This window comes from Melopsittacus undulatus, chromosome 1 (assembly GCF_012275295.1).
Source record: "Melopsittacus undulatus isolate bMelUnd1 chromosome 1, bMelUnd1.mat.Z, whole genome shotgun sequence".
Taxonomy (NCBI): Eukaryota; Metazoa; Chordata; class Aves; order Psittaciformes; family Psittaculidae; genus Melopsittacus; species Melopsittacus undulatus.
Window position 1 is genome coordinate 15,116,556 of NC_047527.1, and position 7,802 is coordinate 15,124,357.

The following is a 7,802-nucleotide window of genomic DNA, read 5'->3' on the forward strand; positions in this document are numbered from 1 at the left end:
GGTTCTGTGCACAAATGATGAGGAAAAATCCACAACTTTTATTTAAAACAAGGTAATTAAATAATATTCCTGACCAACATTTTCATTCTGAGTAATTATAAGATACTGGTTTCTCTGTTGGGAAGAAACAATGGTTTCATACCCCTAAACAGGTCTTGAAACAGAAAAATTTGCCTTGCTAATAAAATCCATCAATCAGCTAAACATGAATACCCAGTAACTCCTAGCCGGCCATGTTAACTGCTCGCTGGAAAGTGACAGGGTTGTAGTACCCGAAAATAGTTTTTTATATGCTATTGTTTCCCAATCTTTGTTTTCATTTGGTGAAAACAAAGGTAAATAATGGGGTCCTTTCACCTTTTATTTAACTACTGGATGAGCTGCATGCCTCCAGCTGCAGCTATGGTTTATCTCTATTGCACTGGAGACCCTTTGGGCTCAGGCATTTCTTGTCCTGCTCCCAGACAGGGGACCATGGGTGGGTTGCAGGTGTGAAGCTGAAGTCACAGCTCTGTCCTGTTTCATAGAAGCTAAACAAGCATTTCTCAATCTTTTAAAATCAAAGGACCTTCGAGTCCTCTTTGATGTGAGCATCAGCAGCCAGGGAGCGATCGGTGCCTGCAGGCAGGCGCTGACACAAGCTCCTGCCAACCGCGTGGGATGGTGTGTGTGTGTTTTGGTTTGGTTTCTTAATTATACTTCTGCAATCAGTTCATGGACCACCTTCTGGTGCTTTATGGATTCTGGGTTGCCCATGGGCCCCACGGAGCAATGCTGAGCTGGATGACTATTGCTTATGAACTTAGGCTGCACCTGAGGCATTATAGATGAGGGATTTATGTGCTGTTACATACATTCCCTGAAATAATCACCTGTCTAAAGTACACTGATACTGACAAGTGACTGAGGCACAATCTGTGTTCCTATCTAGTCCTACATGCCTTGTTTTGAAATTATCCACCTTCACTGGTGTCCTCAGATAGGCTTAAGTTTAGCAGTTATTTCTTTGCAATGCTCTACATTAATTCAGACATTGCATCCAAGGGTTTAATCTAATGTGTGCATTTCAGGTGAAACATTAGAAACCTTCCAGCCTCTGCAATAATAATTTCTGTATTAAATTAAGGAATTTTTTAATTTAACATTTAAAAAATACACTTAAATAATATGAGCCAACTTCAAAGTGCCTGTAGACAGGAAATTGGAAGGTGGATGCTCTCCTTTCAGCCCATCCGAACATAAAATAAAGTTCCAGAGGAGCTGGGCTTCCAGGCCAGCTCAGTGTGGTCTTGGTTTGCTGAGCTTGCTGCTTCACAGGGAACATGAGGTCCTTCCTGGGGATGAATGGAACTCTGGCAGGAGACTGGCATGAGCTGTGTGCTGCCCTGTACCCACCTTGGCTGGGTCCTTCTCGGAGACAGTTTCAATGCTGTGTCAAATCAGAGCCTGTGGACACTGGATCAGTAAGGTGTGAGATGGTGGCCAGCAGCTTAAACTGAAAATCATCTCTTCCCCTGAGGAGGAGTTGACAGATGCAGTGGGGGTCTGTCAAGAGAATGCATGGCCGCGACAGAGAGTGGGAAGTGCCTGATTTATACCATTGCATTAACTGCCATTAATCCCTGTGACCGAGGCTTTGGGTAAACACTAAGAAAAAACAGATCTTGCCTCAAAAAGGCACCATGTACTGGTGTTTAATGCGCAGTTTGTGACTTCAGTCTGAGACACGGTGGTCCTGCAACAATGGTGGGTTCCCTCTCCCCCCATCCACCTATATGTGGGGCAGTTCCCACAGCAATAGAGGGTGAAGATAGCCCAGGAAAGGCAGGTAATGATATGATAATGATAAAGAACAATCATTATGTGTGAAAAGGTTAATAAGCAGGCAGGTCACAGCAGCTGGGCTTTCAATCTGCGTGGTCAGGCCAAGGTTTTCGGGAGTGGCTGATACTGCTTGATCTCTTGGGTACATACATCTCGTTCTGTGGGTAACTGGCTGAAGTGATAAATCTGGCTACACAGCAGTAGAGCTCAGCCCTGCTTCTGAGCAGCCACTGTAAAAACACTTGGGGCATGTGCTGCATTTTAAACATTGATGTTGTGGCTGGTTTTGTTGCTGTTTCAAAACACTAGAAGAGGCAAGGCAACAGGATAATGTAGTTCTCCGGCTCTCTTTTGCTTGCTCCTAATCTTAAAGTGATTTCTTTTCAGTCATAAATAGCATTCTTTTCATTTTCTTTCAATTTTGTCTGCTGTTTTGGATGTCAGATCTCATTTATATACTCAGTGTAAACACACATTCCTTAAAATAGAGGGATCCTGTTATTTTGCCTCAGGCACTTTGCAGCCCATTCCTGGTTACAGCAACAGCAAACCTACTCAAAGAGCAATGCCCTGCTGCCCTGACAAGTACATGACCTGCAGCAGAGCTGGTGCAGGCAGCACTGGACTGTACTGTCTTTATACCTTGCCTGTACGTTCCTAAGGAGAGCCAATTAGGAATTTTTTGTCCAAAAGAGGGGATGGGGAGGGGAAGCTTCCTCACCTGCCCCGTAGGAACGTGGATGCTCCTGTAGTCAATTGGAAAATGATGGTGCGGCATTTTTTTCATGGCTCTGGATGCAGATTATTTTCTTTGAGCATCATTTCCTGTGGGTGCAGAAGAATCTCAGGTTTCATTTTGTATTAGAAGATGGTAATTTTCTAAGTAACGCTTCGAGTTTGTGCAAGAAAAGCTGAGAGGAAAACTTCAAGGCTGAAAACCCAAAAGGTGGACAAGAAGAAACCCACGGGGTATTATTATTAAGACAAACAAACAAGCCAACCAGCTAACCAACCCAGCAAATAGAGGCTGTCTGGCCTGGTTTCTGAGCGGGGCTGGCAGTGGTGTGCACGTCTGTCTCTTGTGCTGACGCTGTCAATACTCCCTCTGTTCCTCCTCCTTGTCTTCTAAATTTGTGAAGGATATTTTTATAACTGCCTCTTGAATGTGTTTGGTGAAGGGAGATGATCAGAACACCATCATCCGACCCGCCCTGGGCTCAGCTGTGCTTCTCTGTGCGTGTTTCTTGCTTGCTGGCCATGCTGCGTGCCTGCCTGATTGCCTCTGTTCTGGGTCAGCGGGTGTCAGTGGCTTGGGAGGGTGCCAGGTCCTCTTAAGGCTGATCTGCCTGGGCAGGACACTTACACATATGCCTTACATCGATCTAATTGTCCTCTGCCCCAGCAGAGCTGACAGCCTGCAGACCTCCCAGGGTGTCCACTTCCCTGCTCTGTGGCTTTCCTTGCATCATTTCCTATACCATGTCTATCTCTTTCACTGCTAGAAGAGCTCAAGACGGAGTTGGAAATGGAGATACTGTGGCTTTATTAAGAGGATCTGGTATTTTTATTTACTTTCCCCATGGTTCCTATCCTAATGGTTGTTGCAGCTCATGTTTTATTTCAGTCTGACATTTGACAATTTATTTAAGAATAATGGATGTTTAATTTCAAACTTTGCCTGAAAATATCCATAAGGTCTGTCTATGTTAGAGTTGCCAAAACCAGTAGCCCCATGGAAGTGAGGCTGCTGCAGCTCCTTGTCCCATATACATATGTGCACAGCCTAAAAGTAACACCAAGTAAAGCAGATAGAAATACACAAACACAGATAGCACAAATGACCTGATCCTGTCCCCTTGTCTGGCTCAGCAGGATTTGAGGTCCATTAGCGGGAAGACATAGATGTACATATATACAAGATAGACCCATCCAGCAGCTGGGCTCAGGCCGGATCTCAGCCTCCCCAGTTGCTGGCACCTGCACACGTGAGGTCCCAAGACCACAGCCCCACTCCTGTTGCTGCACTCAGACCCCCTTGCATACACATGCACATAGAAGACAGATTCCCACCCTTGTAAGAGAGTTAGAAATTGAGTTGTTTAAGAAGGTAAGACAGACTGCTCTATGGTGAGACAAACATATTGACCAGACACTTTTTTACGTGCAGCTGGACCCTTCGATTCCCTTTTCCCTCTGTTTTCCTGTATCTGTTCCTTCACAAAGCACACTAATCCCACCCTTTCTCAGTCTTTGGTTCCTCCCTAAATATCCCATAGTAAGTCTTGCACAATGCCAGCATGCTCTTCCCCTGCATCTCATAATGAGCACTGTTCCCCCAGGGCAGGGACTCCCCAGTCTGTGCAGTACCCCAGAGAGCTTCCCCCATGGACACAAAGTGCTGGGTCTCACCTAAGCTGTGGGGCTGATGCTCCCCTGGGACAGCACTGGGTGCCTGGAACAGGGTTTTATGTCTCTGACCAGGGCTTCGCGACTGCCTCTGTGCTCTTTGGTGTGGGTGGGGTGAGCCTTTCACCATATCTAGAAACACAAGAGATTATCCATGGGTCAGCCATGACTAAGGCATGTTCAGAAATGCCTGCATGACTTAGCAGCCTTGTGTCCATCCTTGATACTTAGGAACATAAAACTCATCAAAAAGTGGTTGCTGTTTGTGATTCCAAGTTGCTTCCAAACAGGGGGCTGAGGCTTTTCTCTCCGTTATTTATTCCTGGTATTGTACAAGCCATCAATACTGTACTATGAAAACTGCTCCCCACATAACAATTTATGGTGAAACTGCAGCACAAAGAATTGTAGAATGGTTAGGGGTGGAAATAACCACTTATTTTAGAAAGATAGAGAATTCGAGTCAAGACTTGATAAATAATGGAAAATACATCACACCATTTAGAAACTTGTTCCAATAGCAACTTTGTTCTAACAGACAGTGATTTGTCAAAACCCACTGTCTAAAACCTGATTGAAATGGGTTGCACTGATTGATAGAGTTGTAGTCAACAACATTCAGCGTAGAAATAAGAGGATATTTTCTTCCCTGTGTGCTTGTTAGATTAAAGAGCTCTCAAGGATCAGAAGAAGTGTCTCTGTCTAAGGAACAGAGGCATCTGTGAATAGTAGGGGTGTAATTTTCTACCTACCTCCAGTTACGTTCTCTTGTGATCCATCTGTCTGGGAAGCTAGCAGGAATTGTGTTTTATAATTACTGCTTGTTAAAAATATCATCTTCTTTGGAAGTTTAAAAAAGGAAATCTCAAAAGACCCTCAAAAATGAAAGCAAAGCTACCTTTAGAAGAAACTTTTAATGAGAAGAAGATTAAAAATGGGAACACTTTACACAAGAAATTGGTTTGAAAGAAAAAAACAACCCCAAACAACTCATGTAAAGCATTTAAATGATAAAAGAAATGTGCATACGTATGAAAATGTTTTCTGTCAAGAAAGTGCATTAAATGTTTAGATGAAGGTGTCTCAGTGTAGTTGCAGGTTTGCATCCAGAGGTGTCCTTTACCTGTTCAGGTGCAAGAGTGAACTCCAAGTTTAACCTTCAAGGTAACAGCTGTGCTCATCTCCCTTCATCTGTGAGAAAAGCGGTGCATCTAATTGACAGGAAAGATGGATGGATTTGCTAATGGGATATGGGTCTCCTTAAATAACTGCCTGATTTCCTCATAGAGCTGGATTTAGGCAGGAAGAACAGGTGCCTCACAGCCCCAGTTTTCCCTTTAGCCAGGTGAGAAGGGACATGGGTACCCCCCTTGCAATCTGCATACCTGGATTTTCCTCCCGGAAAGAACAGGAAGAATAGGCTGTGGCTGAGTTACATGTCTGGGCCTAGGACTGGAAGCTGTTCCTGGGCTCCTGCTATGGATATAGCCAGGACTCACATTCTGGAGGTCTCTGAAGGCACTTCATTTCCATAATAAATATGTAAGGAATTAGGAGAACCATTGCAATAAACACTAAAGAAGCCTTAATTATGTGGATTTGATCCCACCTGTATCAGTCTTCACCTCAGTGCCACTGTGAAATGTTTAAGCAAGAAAGAGCATTATCAGGTAGCAGGGACTGAAAACTCATGTTCTATCTTGGTGATTGCAGTGGCACAACTCAGTATACATGCTGATTTAACATCAGAATTTGTCCCCTACTTATTGATGAAGTGATGGGATTTTGTTACATATCCTGTTCCTTATCCTTGCTCTGATATTACCATTTACTTCGATGAAAACCTAGGTGTCCCCAGCCCAGTTGAACCATGTGTTTGAGAAAACCAGTTCAGTTCGTACTGTCTACTTTTCCCAGTTTATTCCTAGTTGCTTCCCGTTTCCTCTCTTGGCTCCTGGTCACTCAGATTAGGAATTGGTCATTGCGAGTTGCAGAATTACAACATTTTTTGTGTGCCTTCTGTTACAGGAGCTAACCCATCTATCCAATAACAGCCTGAGAAGCCACTTAAATCCAGTTGGACTTGTCCCTTCTTGTGGTGCTACGTGCCAAAAATGCTCTCTGGGGTGAGCAAGCTCCCGCTTCATGTCCAGGCATATACAGACAGACTGGCAGATGCTGGGTTGGCTTACATTACACCACTGCAGAGGTCTACATTTATGCAACCAAAAATGGGAGGCACAAAAGTGAAATGACCATGAGCTAATTGTTGGTTTTAAACTAAGGTCACGTAAGACCTGATGTTGCATATCTCCAGCATGGCACCTTCAATGAAGCCACACAAATTTACGTGGCCTAACGATGTAGTCTATTAACTGCATGGCTATTCCTTGCTCTGCAGATGGTCAACATGGGAGGGAGAAAGGGTGGATTGGCACTGGGGCAAGTTTCAAAAGAAGTGGCAAATGCTCCATCCCTGGCAGTGTTCAAGACCAGGTTGGACAGAGCCTTGGGTGATATGGTTTTAATGTGAGGTGTCCCTGCCCATGGCAGGGGGGTTGGAACTGGATGATCTTCAGGTCCTTTCCAACCCTAACTATTCTATGATTCTGTAATTCTATGATCTTCAGACCACAGTTCATGTTGGCATGTCAGCATTAAAAAGAATAACCTGAAGCCTGCATCGGCAGGGAAAGAGTTAAAAACCGGAATTCCACTTTGGACATTGACAGAAATCATGGCTTTTACTACATCCTTCTGCCCAGCAAGTATAGTAACAAACTGGGTGGATGAGGATCTCTCTCTGTTTGTAGAGACTGAAAATTATGGTATTTGCACAGCAATAAACTGCTGTGGGAGTAAAAACAGCTCTCAGATGTTTACTGCTGGCAAACAGGGGGATCCTGAAAAAAAGGATCACGTAAGGATTTATGCTTTGTGGTGGACACACTGACAGCAAAATGTATTTTTAAGAAGGCCAGTATTCTTACCTGATTCCAAGGGCAGGCTGTGCTTCATGCTTTCACCCACTGGACTGTATTTCACACCCTCTGCAGAGGCAGTGCACTTTCTTTGCAGAATGAGAGCATGACAACTTCTCTCTCATCCTCTGCCTTGGTGGTTCATTAAAAGGAGGAAGAATAAGTACATCTGGAAAGTGACTGGCTAAGTCAGCCAGGAGCCAAAGAATTGGGGGTGAGGGGTTGTGATAAAGTACAGTTTGTGGGTTACCTTACTAATCTCTCCAATTGCTCATCCCATCCCAGTTATGATGGAGTAACAAGAAGGGTACTCCACTTTTAGACACAATTCAGGTGTCACCTCTGGGGATCCCTTTGCACCAAATGGGCTGTTTTTCCTAAGGAAAGTCTATAATTAGAATACTCCTTTTGCTGTCCCATATGTATCTTTAGTCCCTGGGGAGCCTCCAGAGGCAAGTGCCCGGCTGTAACACTCTTGGGATTTCCTCCTTTGGGCCATGAGCACGTATTTCTCCCAGGTCTCTATGCGGTTTTTCAGGCTGTGAGGGTGTGGGATGATGGGAATAGTCACACTGCCCTTTGGGGACACTG

The 7,802-nt window shown here is 44.4% G+C and overlaps 1 long non-coding RNA gene across 1 annotated transcript; it reads right to left on the reverse strand.

The window, feature by feature from the left end:
* Positions 1-1,178: 1,178 nt before the first annotated feature.
* LOC117436704 (uncharacterized) lies at positions 1,179-4,294 on the reverse strand. Its single transcript, XR_004550042.1, has 3 exons — positions 4,234-4,294; positions 2,546-2,649; positions 1,179-1,545 (listed from the first exon to the last, which is right to left on the reverse strand). It is a non-coding gene; the product is annotated as an uncharacterized lncRNA (long non-coding RNA).
* Between the last annotated feature and the right edge of the window lie 3,508 nt (positions 4,295-7,802).